This window comes from Schistocerca americana, unplaced genomic scaffold, assembly GCF_021461395.2.
Source record: "Schistocerca americana isolate TAMUIC-IGC-003095 unplaced genomic scaffold, iqSchAmer2.1 HiC_scaffold_15, whole genome shotgun sequence".
NCBI classification, from domain to species: domain Eukaryota; kingdom Metazoa; phylum Arthropoda; class Insecta; order Orthoptera; family Acrididae; genus Schistocerca; species Schistocerca americana.
The window spans coordinates 1876942-1897711 of record NW_025725583.1 but is presented as its reverse complement, the minus strand read 5'-3'; positions in this window follow the sequence as shown (position 1 = coordinate 1897711).

Below are 20770 nucleotides of genomic sequence, written 5' to 3'. Positions count from 1 at the left end.
GTTGGCTGTGTCTGTTTACAAATCCCCTAGAGATGTCTCGTGTTATGTGTCGAAAGTAAGACACAATAACACAGCTGTGCGCTGGGAGACCTGTGAGGAAAGCAGGCTGGATGTGCAGATGGTTATGCTTCTTGAGCTATCAGCAGCCAGCTGGCTGCAGTGGGATACACTAGCACTTGACTATACTGTGCTTTTGTCCTTGGTGCATGTTGCCATTAGTTTCTGCCCCCACATTGAGCAGGCCTCTACTGTGCTACTGATACATGATATAGCCACATGATTTGCCATTAGACTTCTGCCAGCAGTCTGAAGGAATAGCATTCACACGCCTTCCACCAGATTTAGGCAGCTTGTGGGTGCCAAGGCCCTGTGTGAATGGTGAGTGGAGAGTGCCATATAGCTGGAAATGGTTGCAGGTGGGAAGGGTTCTGTTGTCTGTCACTGGACATCTTTGACATTCAGTCAGTAGACAGGTCTCTGCTGTGTAGCTGGCAATTGCTGTTAGTTAGCGCTGCAGTCTGTGACCACAGCTGAGGTTTTTCATCCTGAAATATCTCACTGCTATGTTCATAAAAATGCCACTGTGGTGGCTGCCTATGTTAATACTGGTGAAACAGCCACCTTCCATTCCATATAATTTTTTTGTGGTGAATTTTACAGGCATAATACATGAAGATTATTTTTTTGTCCATCTTTGAGCCACTGCACAAGTCTCCACAGCCAGGAGGATGAATGTGCAGCACCTATTTTTTTTATTTGAAAGCAGGACATATGAGCAGGTCACATGTTATTTTAGCATGCTACTGTAGACTTCTCAAAGGATCTGGCAATCAATAACTTTGCCACCGAAAATGAGGAATCTCATCTGTGTTGGTTTAAATAAAGATGCAGTTTTCACTGTCGTATTTTCAGTAACAGTTTTAGACACAGCACATGTGGACTTAAACTAAGAACAATGGGCTGCAGCTGTAGGACAATCACAAACATCATACTACTGATAGCAGATCAGAACCTCTGTCACCCTCCTTGCCTAAAGGAACTGAATTAACAGTATGCATGGAGCTGCCACTGGTGGATTGTGGCGCCACGTCATGGGGGCGAGTCGAAGGAATTGGACTCAGGATAAGCAGTATGCAGGAATTATATAAGTAATCATACACCTCTGAATGATGGCCTTTCACTCCAGGTGTGGTGTTCAAAATATAAAGTGGAAAGATCAAAATTTACAGTAAGGGGAAAAAGTATGCAGATATTTAGTAAGAAATCATATGCCTCTGAGTGAATAGTAACTTTGGGAAACATGTTAAGCATGAAATTACAGCGAAATCCAGACCTTTAGCTGCCTACAGGCGTTGATAAATATCAACAGGGTGAGTTGAAAATGTGTGCCCTGAATGGAAGCATTGACATTGCTCGAACTCTTATAGTAACTGGTAGGTAGACTGCTGCAAATAATGTGTATAGTGGACAGGGGCACTACAAATGTAGTGTGTTGACAGTAGGTTGGGAATGTGGGTCTCACACGGAGCGTGCTGCACTTGCACTATCCTCTGTGTCCTCGGTGTCTCAGACGGATAGAGTGTCTGCCATATAAACAGGAGATCCCGGGTTCGAGTTCCAGTCAGGCACACATTTCCAACTGTCTCCGTTGATATTTATCAACACATGTAAGCAGCTAAAGGTCTGGATTTCATAGTAATTTCGTTCATTGAGAGCTGCAAGATCACCAATGGTATCTGTTCTTTCGGACATGTCCGAAAGAACAGATCCCATCTTCATATGCATTTCAAGTAGTTCAGCAGATTACTAATCTTTGTCTAAGAGGCAGGCCTGGACCAGCAGAGGGAAGAAACATCCTTTGTCTCAGGTGGTAATCTGACATCATAATCCTAGTATTCTAGGTCTTGGATTCTGATATCATATGGCCAGTGGCAGTATTCTAGGTCAGCCATAATGGATCGTCATTTTGGATTCTGATGTCACATAGTAGGTCCCAGTACTCCAATTCAGCCATATTGTATTGCCATCTTGGATCCTGTCCTCATAGAACCTGTCAGAGTATTTCAGATCAGCCAGCATTACAATGCACCATCTTGGATTTTATATTTTAAGCCTGTTTATGCTGAGGATAACAAGCCTACTTCCATAGTGGTGTCATACCACTGGGAGAAAGGCCCCACCAAAACCTGGATTTCCCACCAACTCCATATTACACAGGGAGATTTGCCTTTGTCATAGATGTGGAGGGGTTGGGAAACCCGATGACGTCATTGGCGACATACTCTGTCCCAGAACTCCTGCTGCTATACCACTTTAGTGATTTTATGTTGTATGCCATTCGCATATTGACCGAGTGGAAAATAACTTAAAGAAAAACCATCAAATGTTCTGTGAAATATTTTGTTTAGAAGCATAAAACAAAATTGATTAGAGAAACGTTTGCCACACAATGAATGATTCTTGAAATCATACACAGAAAATGAGAGGAACTTAGAATTTAAAAAATACTAGAGGATTTTTGTATTGTGGGTTATGTAGACTGTGTAGTCCGCTGTTGAATGGCCTTGAGATACAATTGTCACAGACAGTCAAGTCGTGATGTATTTTACCAGTTGAGATCTACCGCTATGTACAGTGAAGTGGTAAAATGTTTTGCCTATAAAGTTACCAGTGCAACGCAAATCATTAATCATAGCACGTGCAATGTTCAACGTTTGTGACGTAAGGAGCCACTGAATGAAATTAAACTGCTGACTCTAAATTCTATCTGATCGATGCTTCCAATTTTGTTCAATTTTATGGACCTTGCCATTGGTGGGGAGGCTTGCGTGCCTCAGCGATACAGATAGGCGTACCGTAGGTGCAACCACAGAGGAGAGGTACCTGTTGAGAGTCCAGCCAAACTTGTGGTTCCTGAAGCAGCAGCCTTTTCAGTAGTTGCAGGGGCAACAGTTAGGATGATTGACTGATCTGGCCTTGCAACATCGACCAAAACGGCCTTCCTGTGCCGTTACTGTGAATGGCTGAAAGCAAGGGAGGGCATGCAGCTTTACTGTATGGTTAAATCATGATGGCGTCCTCTTGGGTAAAATATTCCGGACGTAAAATAGTTCCCATTCAGATCTCTGGGCGGAGACTACACAGGAGGACGTAGTTATCAGGAGAAAGAAAACCCTCATTCTACGGATTGTAGCGTGGAATGTCAGATAACGTAGAAGGGCAGATAGGTCAGAAAATTTAAAAAGGGAAAAGGATAGATTAAAGTTAGATATAGTGGGAATTAGTGAAGTTTGATAGCAGGAGGAACAAGACCTCTGGTCAGCTGAATACAAAATCATATAGAGGTAATGCAGGAGTAGGTTTAATAATGAATAAAAAATTGGAGCGCGGGTAAGCTACTGCGAACAGCGTAGTGAACGCATTATTGTAGCCAAGATATACACGAAGCCCACGCCTACCACTGTAGTACAGGTTTATATGCCAACTAGCTCCGCAGATGACGAAGGGATTGAAGAAATGTATGATAAGATAAAAGAAATTATTCAGATAGGGAAGGCAGACGAAAATTTTATAGTCATGGGTGACTGGAATTCGATAGTCGGAAAAGGAAGAGGAGGGGAAGGAGTTGGTGAATATGGAATGGGTGTAAGGAATTAAAGAAGAAGCCGCCTGGTAGAATTTTTTACAGTGAATAACCTAACGCTTGGTTTAAGAATCATGAAAGAAGGCTGTATACGTGGAAGCGGACTGGAGACACTGGTGGAAGGTTTCAGATATATTATATAGTGGTAAGACAGGGATTTAGGAACGAGGTTTTAAATTGCAAGACATTTCCAGGGCAGATTTGGACATTGACCACATTGGTTATGAACTGTAGATTAACACTGAAAAAACTTTCAAAAAGGTAGGAATTTAAGGAAATGGGACCTGGATAAACGGACTAAACCAGAGGATGTAGAGAGTTTCAGAGAGAGCATTAGGGAACGATTGACAAGAACAGGGGAAAGAAATACAGTAGAAGGAGAATGGGTAGCTCTGAAAGATAAAATAGTGAAGGCATCAGAGGATCGAAAACGTAAAAAGGCGAGGGCTTATAGAAATACTTGGGTAACAGAAGATATATTGCATTTTATTGACGAAAGGATAAAATATAAAAATGAACTAAATGAACCAGACAAAAAGGAGTACAAACGTCTTAAAAATGAGATCGACAGGAAGTGCAAAATGGATCAGCAGGGATGGCTAGAGGACAAATGTAAGATTGTAGGGACTTATCTCACTAGGGGTAAGATAGATACTGCCTACAGGAAAATTAAGAGACTTTTGGAGGAAGAGAACCACTTGTGTGAATATCAAGAGTTTAGATGGAAAACCAGTTCTGAGCAAAGAAGGCAAAGCAGAAAGGTGGAAGGACTACATAAAGGGTCTATACATGGGCGATGTACTTGAGGGCAGTATTATGGAAATGGAAGAGGACGTAAATGAAGATGAAATGGGAGATATAATACTGCGTGAAAATTTTCACAGAGCACTGAAAGACCTAAGTTGAAACAAGGATCCGTGAGCAGACAACACTCCATTAGAACTACAGGGTTATTACAAATGATTGAAGCGATTTCACAGCTCTACAATAACTTTATTATTTGAGATATTTTCACAATGCTTTGCACACACATACAAAAACTCAAAAAGTTTTCTTAGGCATTCACAAATGTTCGATATGTGCCCCTTTAGTGATTCGGCAGACATCAAGCTGATAATCAAGTTCCTCCCACACTCGGCGCAGCATGTCCCCATCAGTGAGTTCGAAAGCATCGTTGATGCGAGCTCACAGTGCTGGCACGTTTCTTGGTAGAGGAGGTTTAAACACTGAATCTTTCACATAACCCCACAGAAAGAAATCGCATGGGGTTAAGTCGGGAGAGCGTGGAGGCCATGACATGAACTGCTGATCATGATCTCCACCATGACCGATCCATCGGTTTTCCAATCTCCTGTTTAAGAAATGCCAAACATCATGATGGAAGTGTGGTGGAGCACCATCCTGTTGAAAGATGAAGTCGGCGCTGTCGGTCTCCAGGTGTGGTATGAGCCAATTTTCCAGCATGTCCAGATACACGTGTCCTGTAACGTTTTTTTCGCCGAAGAAAAAGTGGCCGTAAACTTTAAACCGTGAGATTGCACAAAACATGTTAACTTTTGGTGAATTGCGAATTTGCTGCACGAATGCATGAGGATTCTCTACCGCCCAGATTCGTACATTGTGTCTGTTCACTTCACCATTAAGAAAAAAATGTTGCTTCATCACTGAAAACAAGTTTCGCACTGAAAGCATCCTCTTCCATGAGCTGTTGCAACCGCGCCGAAAATTCAAAGCGTTTGACTTTGTCATCGGGTGTCAGGGCTTGTAGCAATTGTAAACGGTAAGGCTTCTGCTTTAGCCTTTTCCGCAAGATTTTCCAAACCGTCGGCTGTGGTACGTTTAGCTCCCTGCTTGCTTTATTCGTCGACTTCCGTGCGCTACACGTGAAACTTGCCCGCACGCGTTCAACCGTTTCTTTGCTCACTGCAGGCCGACCCTTTGATTTCCCATTACAGAGGCATCCACAAGCTTTAAACTGCGCATACCATCGCCGAATGGAGTTAGCAGTTGGTGGATCTTTGTTGAACTTCGTCCTGAAGTGTCGTTGCACTGTTATGACTGACTGATGTGAGTGCATTTCAAGCACGACATACGCTTTCTCGGCTCCTGTCGCCATTTTGTCTCACTGCGCTCTCGAGCGCTCTGGCGGCAGAAACCTGAAGTGCGGCTTCAGCCGAACAAAACTTTATGAGTTTTTCTATGTATCTGTAGTGTCTCGTGACCATATGTCAATCAATGGAGCTACAGTGAATTTATGAAATTGCTTCAATCATTTGTAATAGCCCTGTACTTATAGCCTTGGGAAAGTCAGCGCTGACAGAACTTTACCATCTAGATGTATGAGACAGCTGAAATACCCACAGACTTAAAGAAGAACATAATAATTTCAATCCCAAAGAAAGCAGGTGTGGACAGGTGTGAAAATTACTGAACTGTCAGTTTAATAAGTCACGGCTGCAAAATACTAACACGAATTCTTTACAGACTAATGGAAAAAGTGGTAGAAGCCGACCTCGGGGAAGATCAGTTTGGATTCTGTAGAAACATACTAACACGTGAGGCAATACTGACCCTACGAATTATTTCAGAATATATATTCAGTAAAGACAAACCTATGTTTCTAGCATTTGTAGACTTAGAGAAAGCTTTTGACAGTGTTGTCTGGAATACTCGCTTACAAATTCTGGAGGTGACGGGGGTAAAACACAGGGAGCGAAAGCTCTGGAGGTGACAGGGGTAAAACACAGGGAGCGAAAGGCTGTTTACAATTTATACAGAAACCAGATGACAGTTATAAGAGACGAGGGGTATGAAAGGGAAGCAGTGGTTGGGAAGGGAGTGACACAGGGTTGTAGCCTATCCCCGATGTTATTCAAACTGTATATTGAGCAAGCAGTAAAGGCAACAAAAGAAAAATTTGGAGTAGGAATTAAAATCCATGGATAAGTTTGCCGATGACATTGTAATTTTGTCGGAGACAGCGAAACATCTGGAAGAGCAGTTGGATGGAAAGGACAGTGTCTTGAAAAGAGGATATAAGATGGTCATCAACAAAAGCAAAACTAAGATAATGGAATGTAGGTGATGCAGACGGATTTAGATTAGGAAATGAGACACGTAAAGTAGTCGATGTGTTTTGCTATTTGGGAAGTAAATAACTGTTGATTGCCGAAGTAGAGAGGATATAAAATGTTGACTGGCGATGGCAAGAAAAGCGTTTCTGAAGAAGAGAAATTTGTTAACATCGAGTATAGATTTAAGAGCCAGGAAGTCTTCTCTGAAAGTATTTGTATGGAGTGTAGCCATGTATGCAAGTGGAACATGGACGATAGTTTAGACAAGAAGAGAATAGAAGCTTTCGAAATGTGGTGCTACAGAAGAATGCTCAAGATTAGCTGGGTAGATCATATAACTAATGAGGAGCTACTGAGTAGAATTGGGGAGAAGAGGAATTTCTGGCACAACTTGGGTAGAAGAAGGGATCAGTTGGTAGGACATGTTCTGAGGCATCAAGGGATCATCAATTTAGTTTTGGAGGACAGCGTGGACGGTACAAGTCGTACACGGAGACCAAGAGATGTAGGTTGCAATAGTTACTTGGAGATGAAGAAGCTTGCACAGGATAGTGTAGCATGGAGACCTGCATCAAACCAGTCTCAGGACTGAAGACCACAACAACAACACAATCTTTTTCTATTGGTAAAAGTTAGTGAACACGAACAATGTTGTCGTCAGCAGTGGTAGGACATGTTCTGAGGCATCAAGGGGTCACCAATTTAGTTTTGGAGGACAGCGCGGAGGGTAAAAGTCGTAGACGGAGACCAAGAGATGTAGGTTGCAGTAGTTACTTGGAGATGAAGAAGCTTGCACAGGATAGAGTAGCATGGAGACCTGCATCAAACCAGTCTCTGGACTGAAGACCACAACAACAACACAATCTTTTTCTATTGGTAAAAATTAGTGAACACAAACAGTGTTGTCGTCAGCAGTGGGAATATATAAACTAATTCCTTCGCCACAGATCTCCCTTTCTCTTGTATTTTTATGGTTCTCTAGTGGAACATTTTCCAGGATCTAAAACTGTCGAAGGTTTTTTACATCTACTGCTACAGATCGGAAAAATACGCTGTAGCCACACCGTAGCCTTGAGTATTGTGAACAATATCAACCTGGCAAATATTTTCCCTGGTTGTTTGAAAATTTCAGCTCTAACAATGGAGTAGAAATGGTATTGACATTGTTATGCAAAATAAAGTACTTAAATATTTAAAGTTAGAAACGAAGTACCGCCGCAGCTGGAATGCTGGTACGTCAATGACGTACAAAGAGCACTAAGTGGGAACCGCATTTCAGTTGAACTGCTCTCTGATTTATGGTTACAATTTAATTCTATTTTTCTATTATTTTTTTTTTTAATTTCAAAAATTGAGTGAGCAAGACAACTGCTGTCACCAGCATTTGTAAGAGACACAATACTACTTGCACTACATTGAAGGATTCTCTATTGAAATACTTTTGAGGCTAATCATTGTTCAAAATTTTGTACACCTTACTCTAGATCTACATCTGTGTATATATGGATACTACGTCTGCGTCTATATGGATACTCTGCAAATCACACTTAAGTGTCTGGAGGAGGGTTCATTGAGCCACCTTCATAATAATTCTCTATTTTCCACTCTCTAACAGAGCGCGGAAAAAACGAACGCCTACTTATTTCTGTGTGGGCTCTGATTTCCCTTATTTTAGTATGATGATTAGACCGCGGATTTTAGGTAAAAACCTATTTTGTTCCTGAGTTCCTATTTGCATAAAAATTTGTACTTATGCGTTTCATGGCTATTTACACTTAATAGCATTAATTCTATAGGACCTAAAAAAGCCTATTTTGACGTTAGTGCCTATTTCGGCTTTAATATCCTAAAAAGTGCCTATTTCATCATACAAGACAGTGGCTCCAAGTTTTTCCACACTATACGACAGATGCAAAAAATATTTTCTGCCCAGCGTGCAGCAAGGAGGCTAGTTGATATGCGCTCATGCTTCGTATTTGCCTAACACTTTGGTCTTTTTTTATTTTTGTATATCGCTATCCCTGTTAATACCAAATACTCTTTATAGGTGTTTTATTATTCATATGTAAAAAATAGATCACGAATCTTTAGGTTAAAACCTATTTTTTTCCTAAGCTCCAATTTGCATATAAGTTGGTAGTTAAGCGTTTCGTGACTAACTAAACTGAATACCGTTAGTTCTATAGGACCTAAAATTGCGTATTTCGACGTTGACGCCTAATTTTTCCTATTTCGGCACCGAAATCCTAAAAAGTACCTATTTCGTTAATCTGACATAGAGTTCTTGTGTTTTCAAAGATTAGAAGGAAGTAAACTTAAGGCTTTACGTCTCGTCGAAGGCGAAGGTCGTTAGAGACTGTTTACAATTCCTTTGCTTGCCTTACTACCAACAGCACTCGGCACGCTTGAATGGTCATCCATCCAAGTACGCACCGAGCGCAACAGTGCTTAACTTCGGTGAGCGAATGGGAACCGGTCAAAGATTTGAGTTACACATTAGAATCGAACGTGAGAGTACTAAATGTTATATTTGAAAATATTTCGTTCGTACGATTCTGGCCAGCTGTGTATTTTTGCAAAGAAACGGTTTCATAGGCCTTAAGCTGAGCACGGATTAAAAAAATCACAATGTTAATTGTAGACGAGCTCTATAGCTAAATTACTGCCCTTAGCGCATTTTCTCGCTGCTACCTAGAGGTAGTCCTATCAAACTACTCTGTTTCGTGAAGGGTATTATACGTGAATTTTCCGGTTCCAAAAATAAATTGCCAGTAGTGAGATGTTTTCATCTGAAGCACCGGTAGATTCCATTCGCTTGTTCAGAAGAGGCGGCCACCTGTCAGGTGCCATATGTCCAGCAACGAGTACGGTACTTCCCCTCCCGCTTTCATGCAACGCAGTAAAAGGAAAAAAAAAAGCAAGTCATCTTTCTCATTTTCCCAACGAAAACAAATCAGTACAATGTACATTGTGTAGCGACCGACGTGTTAAGTGTTACTGACGTTCTAAGTGCAAAATAAATTCTAGTTTCTGTGTGAGAATACTACGCCATGCCGAAAAGAGCTAGTTCAAAGTCTACTTATATAAGGCAGCGGCTGCAAGATTTTCCGCATTATACAACAAATGGGAAAATTATTTTCTGCCAAGCATGCAACTAGGAGGTTAGTTGATGTTTTTCTGAGACTTCTTATTTTCCTGTCACTTAGGATTCTTTTTTATCGCTATCCTTTAGCAATACGAAATACTCTTTATATGCGATTCTAAATTGCATTCCCTTTTCTCTCGTATTAGGTTTCGAGTGTTAAGAAATCTCACTTAACTCAGAAGGGAGATGGAATCGCACATAAAGCTTATGTTGAACGAAAGTCAAAATTGAAGCAAATTCTTTTAACCAATAACTCTGGTGAATCCTCCGAAAAAAACAAGTTCTGCAGTGCTTTGCGTCATGCACTTGTGGCAGCAAACATCCCCTTTCGGAAACTAGAAAACCCTATTTTCAGAGGTTTTCTTGAGAAGTACTGCCATCAGTCTATTCCTGCAACTTTACGTAAGAATTATGTGGATTCAGCTTACAATGCTGCATTGCACAGAATCCGAGAAGATGTTGGATAATCTTGTACATGGGTTTCTGTGGATGAACTACAGACAGTCTTGGCCGTTACATTGCAAACCTGATTATTGGGAAGCTAGGTCCAGATGCTCCATCCAGGGCTCATTTGATTACTCAAAACAGCTTGCAAAAACTAACCAACAAACAATAGCACAGTTTGTGAACAATGGGCTTAAGGTGCTATACCCAAACGGAGTGGATGAGAATAAGGTGCTTCTGGCCGTCACTGATACTGCTGCATATATGATAGAAGCGTTTCAACTATTAAAAGTATTCTAATCATTGATGCTGCTCGTAACTTGTGTAGTGCATGGGATCAACCGCATAGCAGAGCAAGTAAGGCTACAATTTCCTAAAGTAAATAAAGTAATATGTATGGTGAAGAAAATTTTTGTTAAGGCACCATCAAGAATACAGGCATTCAAAGAACAGCTTCCAGATGTCCACATGCCGCCAGAGCCTGCTGTCACCCGCTGGGGCACGTGGCTGATAGCAGCAGAATACTGTAGTACGCATCTCTCAACTATCCAGAAGGCGGTTGAAAATATACCGGAGGAGCAATGGCGTTACTCAAAGATTCTTCTTTAAAACGGGACTTATCTTACATTAGGGCCCACTATACATTTATGGCAAGAATAATTTCACAATTGGAAGGCTCAGGGAGACCTATCTACGACAATATTTCTTTGCTTGAAGAAGTCAAAATGAAAATTAATGAAGCGCCAGGTGAAGTAGGGGAAAAAGTACGGGCAAAAATGCAAACGGTTTTGCAGAACACTGGCCTGAAGGAGTTGTGTGCAGCTGCCGACATACTTAGTGGAAAATCCAGCACTCCTGACTGCAGAATTCCTGTCCAACATGTGCCGAAAATGAAGTACGCCCCTGTCACATCTGTTGATGTAGAACGTTCTTTTTCAGCGTATAAATAGATTCTAACTGTCAAGCGCCACAGTTTTTCACTAGAAAACCTAGAAAAGATTTTGGTTATTTATTGTGAAGCCAACTATGGTCAGAATGTGTGAAACAACGAATTTATTAATTAAACCATTGCCACATCTTTTTTACGGAGATATTTATCTTGCAGGAACTCAAAAAATTTGGAGTTATGTTCAACATTAATGTTGTAGATTGCTGTGCTCTGTAACGGTGTAAATATTCATTCTCCTTGTTTTAATGACTAAAAAGATGTTCGTACTGTGAACACTGTGTATTTTAATTTATTTTTATTTTCTCTGCATCATTTTTATTAGAGCCTATTTCAAGTTTTATATAGCCTAAATGAACTACTGAAAGATCCTATTTTAGGTGCCTAAAACACACTTTTTTACGACCTAAAAATCCGTGGTCTAATGATGATCCTTTCCCCCTATGTAGGTAGACGGCAACAAAATATTTTTGTATTCGGAGGAGAAAGTTATTGAATGAAATTTCGTGAGAATATACGCCGCAACGAGAAACGTCTTTGTTTCATGATGTCCACCCCAAATCCTGTATCATGTCAGTGAAACTCTCTCCCCTATTTCTCGATAACATAAAACGTGCTCTTCTTCTTACAACTTTCTCGGTGTGCTCCATTAAGCCTATCTAGTAAGGACCCCGCACCGCGCAGCAGTACTCCATGAAGATGTACGAGAGTAGTGTAGGTAGTCTCTTTACTATATGTGTCGCATCTTCTAAGTGCTCTACCAATAAATCGCAGCCTTTGTTTCCCCTTCCCCACAACATTGTAGGGTGTTCTTTCCCATATAAGTTGTTCGTAACTGTAATTACTAGATATTTAGTTGAATTTACGGCATTTAGATTTAATTGAGTTATTATGCAGCCGAATCTTAGCGGATTCCCATTAGCACTCATGTAGATGACCCCATGCTTTTTATTATTTATGGTCTATTGCCAATATTAACACAATATAGATATCTTCTCTAAATCGCTTTACCATTGGTGTTGATCTTCTGATGACTTTACTAGATATTAACGACAGCATCATCCGCAAACAACCTAAGACGGCTGTTCAGATTATCTCCTAAATCGTTTACATACGTAAGGAATAGCAGACAGCCTATAACACTACGCGGAACGCCAGATATCACATCTGTTTTATTCGACGACTTTCCGTCAGTTACTATGAACTGTGACGTCTGTGATAGGAAATCACGAATCCATTCTCTTAACTGAGGCTGTATTCCATAAGCTCGCAATTTGATTACAAGCTGCATAAAAAGTTCTCGGTTTACCTGCCGCGTCAAGTTTGGATAAAATCCGGTGAGGCTTCCGATTTTTTAAGCAGTGGACGGCTTCTCATTGGCTGAATGACGTCACAGTGAAAACGGCGCGTACAGAGGTGGCGGCCTCTATGTCCATAGATTTTGTTTGCGCACTTTATCCAGCGTTGCTTGCAGCGTCATCCATCGCAACAGGCGGAGAACTGCGAGGAATGAAAGAAGTCTCCCTCTGCGCTCTTTCTTTATCAATTATCTACCTGCTGCTCTGCTGCTGTGGGATCCCGTTTAAGAATCCGGTACGTGGTATCTACCAGCTACTATCTACCAGAGGAGCTACTGAAGAACTCTGGCCTCCCATAAGAACTAGTCAAGAATCTACGATCAAGAGCACCAAGGCCACCCAGGTTATATGGTCTACCCAAGGTCCATAAGGATGAGGTCCCGTTGAAACCTATTGTTAGTGCTATTGGGTCTCCTAGATATCGGTTGGCAAAGTACGTAACCAAGTTATTAGATAACGGAGGTAGTCATCGAAAGCTTGGGATTTTATCCAAATTTGACGTGGCAGGTAAACCGAGAACTTTTTATGCTAGGACTCAGTCGTGAAAGACTTCGTAGTCATACTGATTACAAGCTGCTAGTGGGGAACGGTGTCAAAATCGTTCTGAAAGTTAAAAAGTAGGGAATCAATTTGAAATCCCTCCTTGGTAGCGGTTCAACACTTCATGTGAGTAAAGAGATAGTTGTGTTTCACAAGAATGATGTTTTCTAGATACCTGCTAAATGTGTGTCAACAGACGGTCCTCTTCAGGATTCGAACGCAATATATATTCCAGAATCCTGCTGCATATCGACGTTAATAATAAGGACATGTAATTTAGTGGATTACTCCTAGTGTCCTTCTTGAATATTGGTGTGACCTTCGGGCACAGATAACAGAAATATGTCGAGACCACATAACAGCCGACTGCACGGTCTACATAATCCACAATTCAAGTATCCTCTGGTACGCTTCAAAACTCTAAGTCTAAGTTAAATTCTCCATTGACACTTCATTTGCTGTACATGATCTTTTTTTATATTTCTTTTTATTTTCAATCTTTGTTCAGAGATCATGAAAAACAATATTTTGAAAATAACTAGGTCTTCAAGAGAAAAATTTTTGGAAACTTCATTTTCATAGGTAGAAGCAGCAGTTAGTGAAATGTTTCAGTTTACGCTGGTCAGTTCGAAACCGCATTTGTCCATTTTCCACTCTTTGTTTGGACTGTAAAATTTGGGACAAAAATCCATCGTGCAGTTTTCCCTCAAATCAGTAGTAAAATTTTTCTTTATTGCCCTGATAATTTTGAAGCAATAAAATGTTTTTAGGTATTATGGTGGTTAATTGGGTACTCCATTTGTCCATTTACCATTCGTAGTTTGGTATGAAAATTCAGACAAGCGTTTTCCCTTAAACCACAAATTAATTTTTTCTTGTTGTTGTTGTTGTTGTTGTGGTCTTCAGTCCTGAGACTGGTTTGATACAGCTCTCCATGCTACTCTATCTTGTGCAAGCTTCTTCATCTCCTAGTACTTACTGCAACCTACAGCCTTCTGAACCTGCTTAGTGTATTCATCTCTTGGCCTCCCTCTCGCTGCAGTCTGGAACCGCAAGACCGCTACGGTCGCAGGTTCGAATCCTGCCTCGGGCATGGATGTTTGTGATGTCCTTAGGTTAGTTAGGTTTAACTAGTTCTAAGTTCTAGGGGACTAATGACCTCAGCAGTTGAGTCCCATAGTGCTCAGAGCCATTTGAACCATTTGAACCTCCCTCTACGATTTTTACCCTCTACTCGGCCCTCCAGTACTAAATTGGTGATCCCTTGATACCTCAGAACATTTCCTACCAACCGATCCCTTCTTCTAGTGAAGTTATGCCACAAAATCCTCTCCTCCCCTATTCTACTCAGTACTCCTCATTAGTTATGTGATCTACCCACCTAATCTTGAGCATTCTTCCGTAGCACCACATTTCGAAAGCTTCTATTCTCTTCTTGTCCAAACTATGCATCATCCATGTTTCACTTCCATACGTGGCTACACTCCACACAAATACATTCAGAAACGACTTCCTGACACTTAAATCTATACACGATGTTAACAAATTTCTCATCTTCAGAAACGCTTTCCTTGCCATTGCCAGTCTACATTTTATATCTTCTCTACTTCTACCATCATCAGTTATTTTGCTCCCCAAATAGCAAAACTCCTTTACTACTTTAAGTGTCTCATTTCCTAATCTAATTCCCTCCGCATCACCCGACTTAATTCGACTACATTCCATTATCCTCGTTTTGCTTTTGTTGATGTTCGTCATATATCCTCCTTTCATGACACTCCATTCGGTTCAACTGCTCTTCCAAGTCCTTTTCAGTCCCCGACATAATTACAATGTCATCGGCGAACCTCAAATTTTTTATTTCTTCTCCATGGATTTTAATACCTACTCCTATTTTTTTTTGTTTTTGTTTCCTTACTGCTTGCTCGATATACAGATTGAATAACATCTGGGAGAGGCTACAACCCTGTCTCACTCCTTTCCCAACCACTGCTTCCCTTTCATGCCCCTCGTCTCTTATAACTATGATCCAGTTTCTGTACAAATTGTAAATAGCCTTTCGCTCCCTGTATTTTACCCCTGCCACCTTCAGAATTTGAAAGAGAGTATTCCAGTCAACATTGTCAAAAGCTTTCTCTAAGTCTACAAACGCTAGAAATGTAGGTTTGCCTTTCCTTAATCTATCTCCTCAGATAAGTCGTAGGGTCAGTATTGCCTCACGTGTTCGAACATTTCTACGGAATCCAAACTGATCTTCCCCAAGGTGGGCTTCTACCAGTTTTTCCATTCGTCTGTAAAGAATTCGTGTTAGTATTTTGCAGCCGTGGCTTATTAAATTGACAGTTCGGTAATTTTTGCATCTGTCAACACCTGCTTTCTTTGGGATTGGAATTATTATATACTTCTTGAAGTCTGAGGGTATTTCGCCTGTCTCATACAACTTACTCACCAGATGGTAGAGTTTTGTCAGGACTGGCTCTCCCAAGGCTGTCAATGGTTCTAATGGAATGTTGTCTACTCCCGGGGCCTTGTTTCGACTCGGATCTTTCAATGCTCTGTCAAACTCTTCACGCAGTATTATATTTTCCATTTCATCTTCATCTACATCCTCTTCCATTTCCATAATATTGTCCTCCAGTACATCGCCCTTGTACAGACCCTCTATATACTCCTTCCACCTTTCTGTTTTCCCTTCTTTGCTTAGAACTGTGTTTCCATCTGAGCTCTTGATATTCATACAAGTAAAATTACCAAATAAGCAGCAACCAGTCGCAAAAATGTTGTCTACACTCGACTGGTTGCTGCTTGTTTGGTAATTTTATGGTTTACGGTCGCTGCACAACTTGGGAAACACATGGAGCCCAACATTCATTCATACATGTGGTTCTCTTTTCTCCAAAGGTCTTTTTAATTTTCCTGTAGGCAGTATCTATCTTACCCCTAGCAAGATAAGCCTCTACATCCTTACATTTGTCCTCTAGCCATCCCTGCTTAACCATTCTGCACTTCCTGTCTATCTCATTTTTGAGACGTTTGCATTCCTTTTTGCTTGCTTCATTTACTGCATTTTTGTGTTTTCTCCTTTCATCAATTGAATTCAATATTTCATCTGTTACCCAAGGATTTCTACTAGCCCTCGTCCTTTACCTACTTGATCCTCTGCTTCCTTCACTACCTCATCCCTTAAAGCTACCCTTCTTCTTCTACTGTATTTCTTTCCCCCATTCCTGTCAATTGGTCCCTTATGCCCTCCCTGAAACTCTGTAAAACCTCTGGTTTAGGCAGTTTATCCAGGTCCCATCTCCTTAAATTCCCACCTTTTGGCAGTTTCTTCAGTTTTAATCTACAATTCATAACCAATAGATTGTGGTCAGCGTCCACATCTGCCCCTGGAAATGTCTTACAATTTAAAACCTGGTTCCTAAATCTCTGTCTTACCATTATATAATCTGTCTGATACCTTCTAGTATCTCCAGGCTTCTTCCAGGTTTACAACCTTCTTTCATGATCCTGAACCAAGGGTTAGCTATGTATAAGTTATGCTCTGTGCAAAATTCTACCAGGCGGCTTCCTCTTTCATTTCTTACCTCCGATCCATATTCACCTACTACGTTTCCTTCTCTCCCTTTTCCTACTATCGAATTCCAGTCACCAATCACTATTAAATTTTCGTCTCCCTTCCCTATCCGAATAATTTATTTTATCTCATCATACATTTCACCAATTTCTTCGTCATCTGCAGAGCTAGTTGGCATATAAACTTGTACTACTGTAGTAGGCGTGGGCTTGGTGTCTACCTTGGCCAAAATAATGTGTTCATTATGCTGTTTGTAGTAGCTTATTTTTTATTCATTATTAAACCTACTCCTGCATTATCCCTATTTGATTTTGTATTTATAACCCTGTACTCACCTGACCAAAAGTCTTGTTCCTCCTGCCATCAAACTTCACTAATTCCCACTATATCTAACTTTAACCTATCCTTTTCCATTTTTAAATTTTCTAACCTACCTGCCCGATTAAGGGATCTGACATTCCACTCTCTGATCCGTAGAACGCCAGTTTTCTTTCTCCTGATAACGGCGTCCTCTTGACTAGTCCTCGCCCGGATATCCGAATTGGGGACTATTTTAGCATCGGAATATTTTACCCGACAGGACGCCATCATCATTTAACCATATAGTAAAGCTGCATGCCCTTGGGAAGAATTACGGCTTTAGTTTCTCCTTGCTTTCAGTCGTTCGCAGTACCAGCACAGCAAGTCCGTTTTGGTTGGTGTTACAAGGCCAGATCAGTCAATCATCCAGACTGTTGCTCCTGCAACTACTGAAAAGGCTGCTGCCCCTCTTCAGGAACTACACGTTTGTCTGGTCTCTCAACAGATACCCCTCCGTTGTGGTTGCATCTACGGTACGGTTATCTGTATCACTGAGACACGTAAGCCTCCCCACCAACGGGAAGATCCATGGTTCAATGGGTGGGGGGGGGGGGGGATTTTTATAATTACTCTTATTTCTTTCAAGAAATTAAATCTCTGTTTGCGAAACTAGACCTCATTCTGCTGAATTTGATACCTCTTTCGTCCACATCCTACTCATCGTTTGGCTACAAAAATTCGGACAAATATCCTTTGTGTAGTTTCTAGAGAATCTTGAATTCGCTCAAACATTTGACCAAAAATGACCGATTATTCCTCTGTGTGTTCCCTAATCTCTCTTGCCCTCTTCTCATTACCACTACGCGAGTTATTGGATGGCGGCGCCACAATCATCGCACAGTTCTCCATCAACACCGGTTCTGCTGTATGTGATTTCTGTTAGATATACACTACACTTTTCCAGAATCCGTTTATCAAATCTAAGCCATCCATTCGCTTTTCATAATACTGCTTTCACGCGTTCGTCCTCTTTCACACAGCTTCTTGCCGTTACGCCGAAATATTTAAACGCTGTGAAATACTCTTGACGTTTGCACAATTCTGTGATTGGATACTAGCGGGTTCCTTCTATTTGTTGTATGCATTATCTTGCATTTATAGAGAGCTGACATTCACCAAATAAGAGAAAGTTTGGCTAAGTGTTTCGACATTCCCTTAAAAACGTGCAATGACAATACTCTCTTTTGACATCAGCGTGGTGGGCGGACACACCAATAGCGTTACTAAACGAATTCGATAAATCATTTGTGTTCACTGACAACGTAAGTGGTTCTATTACACATCCTTAGGACACACTCGATGTTCCTTTTATTCCCGTTCGATGTTGGCTATCGAATGCAACGTACTGAGTGTTATTAATCAAAAATTTATAGAGCTAATCGAATATGTGTGAAGATGTTACGTATGATCCTATCTATGTTGGTAATAGACTGACGGCTCAGCTACAGAGGTCCACCATAACTTGTTACAGTAGAAAAGCTGAGATCTAAAAACAATGCACTCACCATAAATAAACGTTTATACTAAGGATGCCACTGAACTATCTGACAGTGCTAAATGTCATTCCATGAGATATTCATCAGATGTTTATGACAGGTGAAAGAAACAAATGCCTGACAGTCTAATCTGTATAACAGAACTTCTAGGGGGGGATACAGTGTACGCTGTGGCATACATTGCAAGAATAATCGTGACATATTAATACGGTGCTACGGACTGTGACTCGAATTTGAGACATTTGTGCAGTTCACAAGTGTAGAAGGAAGTGTTGGCTAAGTCAAGTCTTTAATTGGATTGTGAGACGTACTCTGACGGCTCAGTTTGTTACGCCATTTCCCGCAAAAATCCGTGTTTACCATTTTAGAACCAACCCCTTTTCTGTGATTGAGTCGTTCTCTAACAAGGCGTCTTCATAAGTGGTTCTATTCAGCAACGTATGCGACATAATTTTCGTATAATTTGGAAGAATAGTTGTGGCAAACTAGTAGGTTATTACTATTACTATAATAATAACAACAATAATAATAATAATACTTTTAGTGAGATAGCTTTCAGTTGCATGTTTCATTAGTTACCAGTTTTCTAATATTTTTATGAAACGAAAATAGCTTGTAAATTTTTGAAAGAGCTTTTTTTTTCTTTTTCCTGTTGGTATTCAAGTTGCTTAACGAATCAAAATGTCATTGTCAATATTATTTATAAAAGTTGTTATAATTCCCGGACAGCAGTATGGTAACCTTGAACAACAAGTTTTATCACAGCATAACATACATTTTAGTGCATAGCTTCAATAGGTCTCTGATATTCAGATCTCAGAAACATTTTTCAAAAAACTGTATCAAGATACAAGAAAGGGCAAAGCATTGTTCTTAAAATCTTCCGAACATGCTGTGATGGTGCTGTTCCTTCGATTGAGATTCGTAATAACTGCTCTGTTTTCCATTCCTAATTGAATTTCCGTTCTTCCTAGTTCATGAAGTTATGAAGTATTCCCACTATGTTGTTTTGAGCCTTTCTTGTAGATTTTCCCCTTTGTCCATTTCGAACTTATTAATTAAGTTTTCTGATTAAATTATTGTTTCTCATACGTTTTAAAAACTTGACCGCAGCAGGGACATGCGCAAATTCCGACAACTGCTGCACAGTATGGGCCTTGAATGCATTTATTTTAAATCTTTTCAGTTGACTTCGGACCTAATGCTGTTCGTAAATACATTTCTCCGTATTGCCATTTGATCACTGTTTTCTACAGCAGTTGTTGTACTTACGCTGTTGGTGCCAAGGAACAGTTATAAAGTTTGCAGTGCCGTGAAAAAATTTTACTTCGCGATCTGTCTTAAAATATCGCATTGTCCAACTGCTTGTACATTATACGGAAAAATATTTCAGAATAAAGTTTTTTATACTGCACTTATCTTGACGCAACATTTATAGTTGTTATTACACTTGTAGAATTTTTTGATTCAAGCTACAATATTACTAACAAGTCCGCCTTTGTGGCAACTAGCTCATTATACTAGCCCATTTCACTTTCTTACTTTATTTCAGAACAACAATCCAGCATCGGTATGTAAATTTAAAACAAATTTATCACAACATTCTATAGTTATAAATGTTATGCAAATACCTGATGTATTTAATAGGTAAATTTGTTCTCCTTTTTCAGATTCTAGAGCTTGCTGCGGAACACGTTTGGTTATCATTCGTTTTGTCTGTCAGCATGCGCACAGCACAATGAATCCAGCAGAAAATGATGCATCACAGGACTCCCTCGAGAAGATTTGCTACAATCTGACAATAATCGTTGTCATGAGTTCGGTGTTAGTTCTTTTATGGCTTTCCGGACGGACTACAAGGGGAAAACTACCACAGGTGTCTGGAAATGCTGGGGTAGCCTCTGAAGACGGCTGAAAATGAGAAGTTGTTTTTGGGAACGCTGTAGCTATAAAAATGAAAGGGAGAGTAAAAGAAAACCTAAGAACATAAGTTTCAAGTCTCTTTATAATGGACTTTTTTTTTTTTTACTGAAGTCTGATACCTGACGATTTCATGCAACAGCCAGATAGTCAATAATTTTGGCTCTTCAGAAGGTGAAACCTATTTTTACAATCTTGCTGAGCTAAAGCAACTCTGATTGTTAATATTGCTTTGCGACTATCTGAATCAACAACACAATACATATG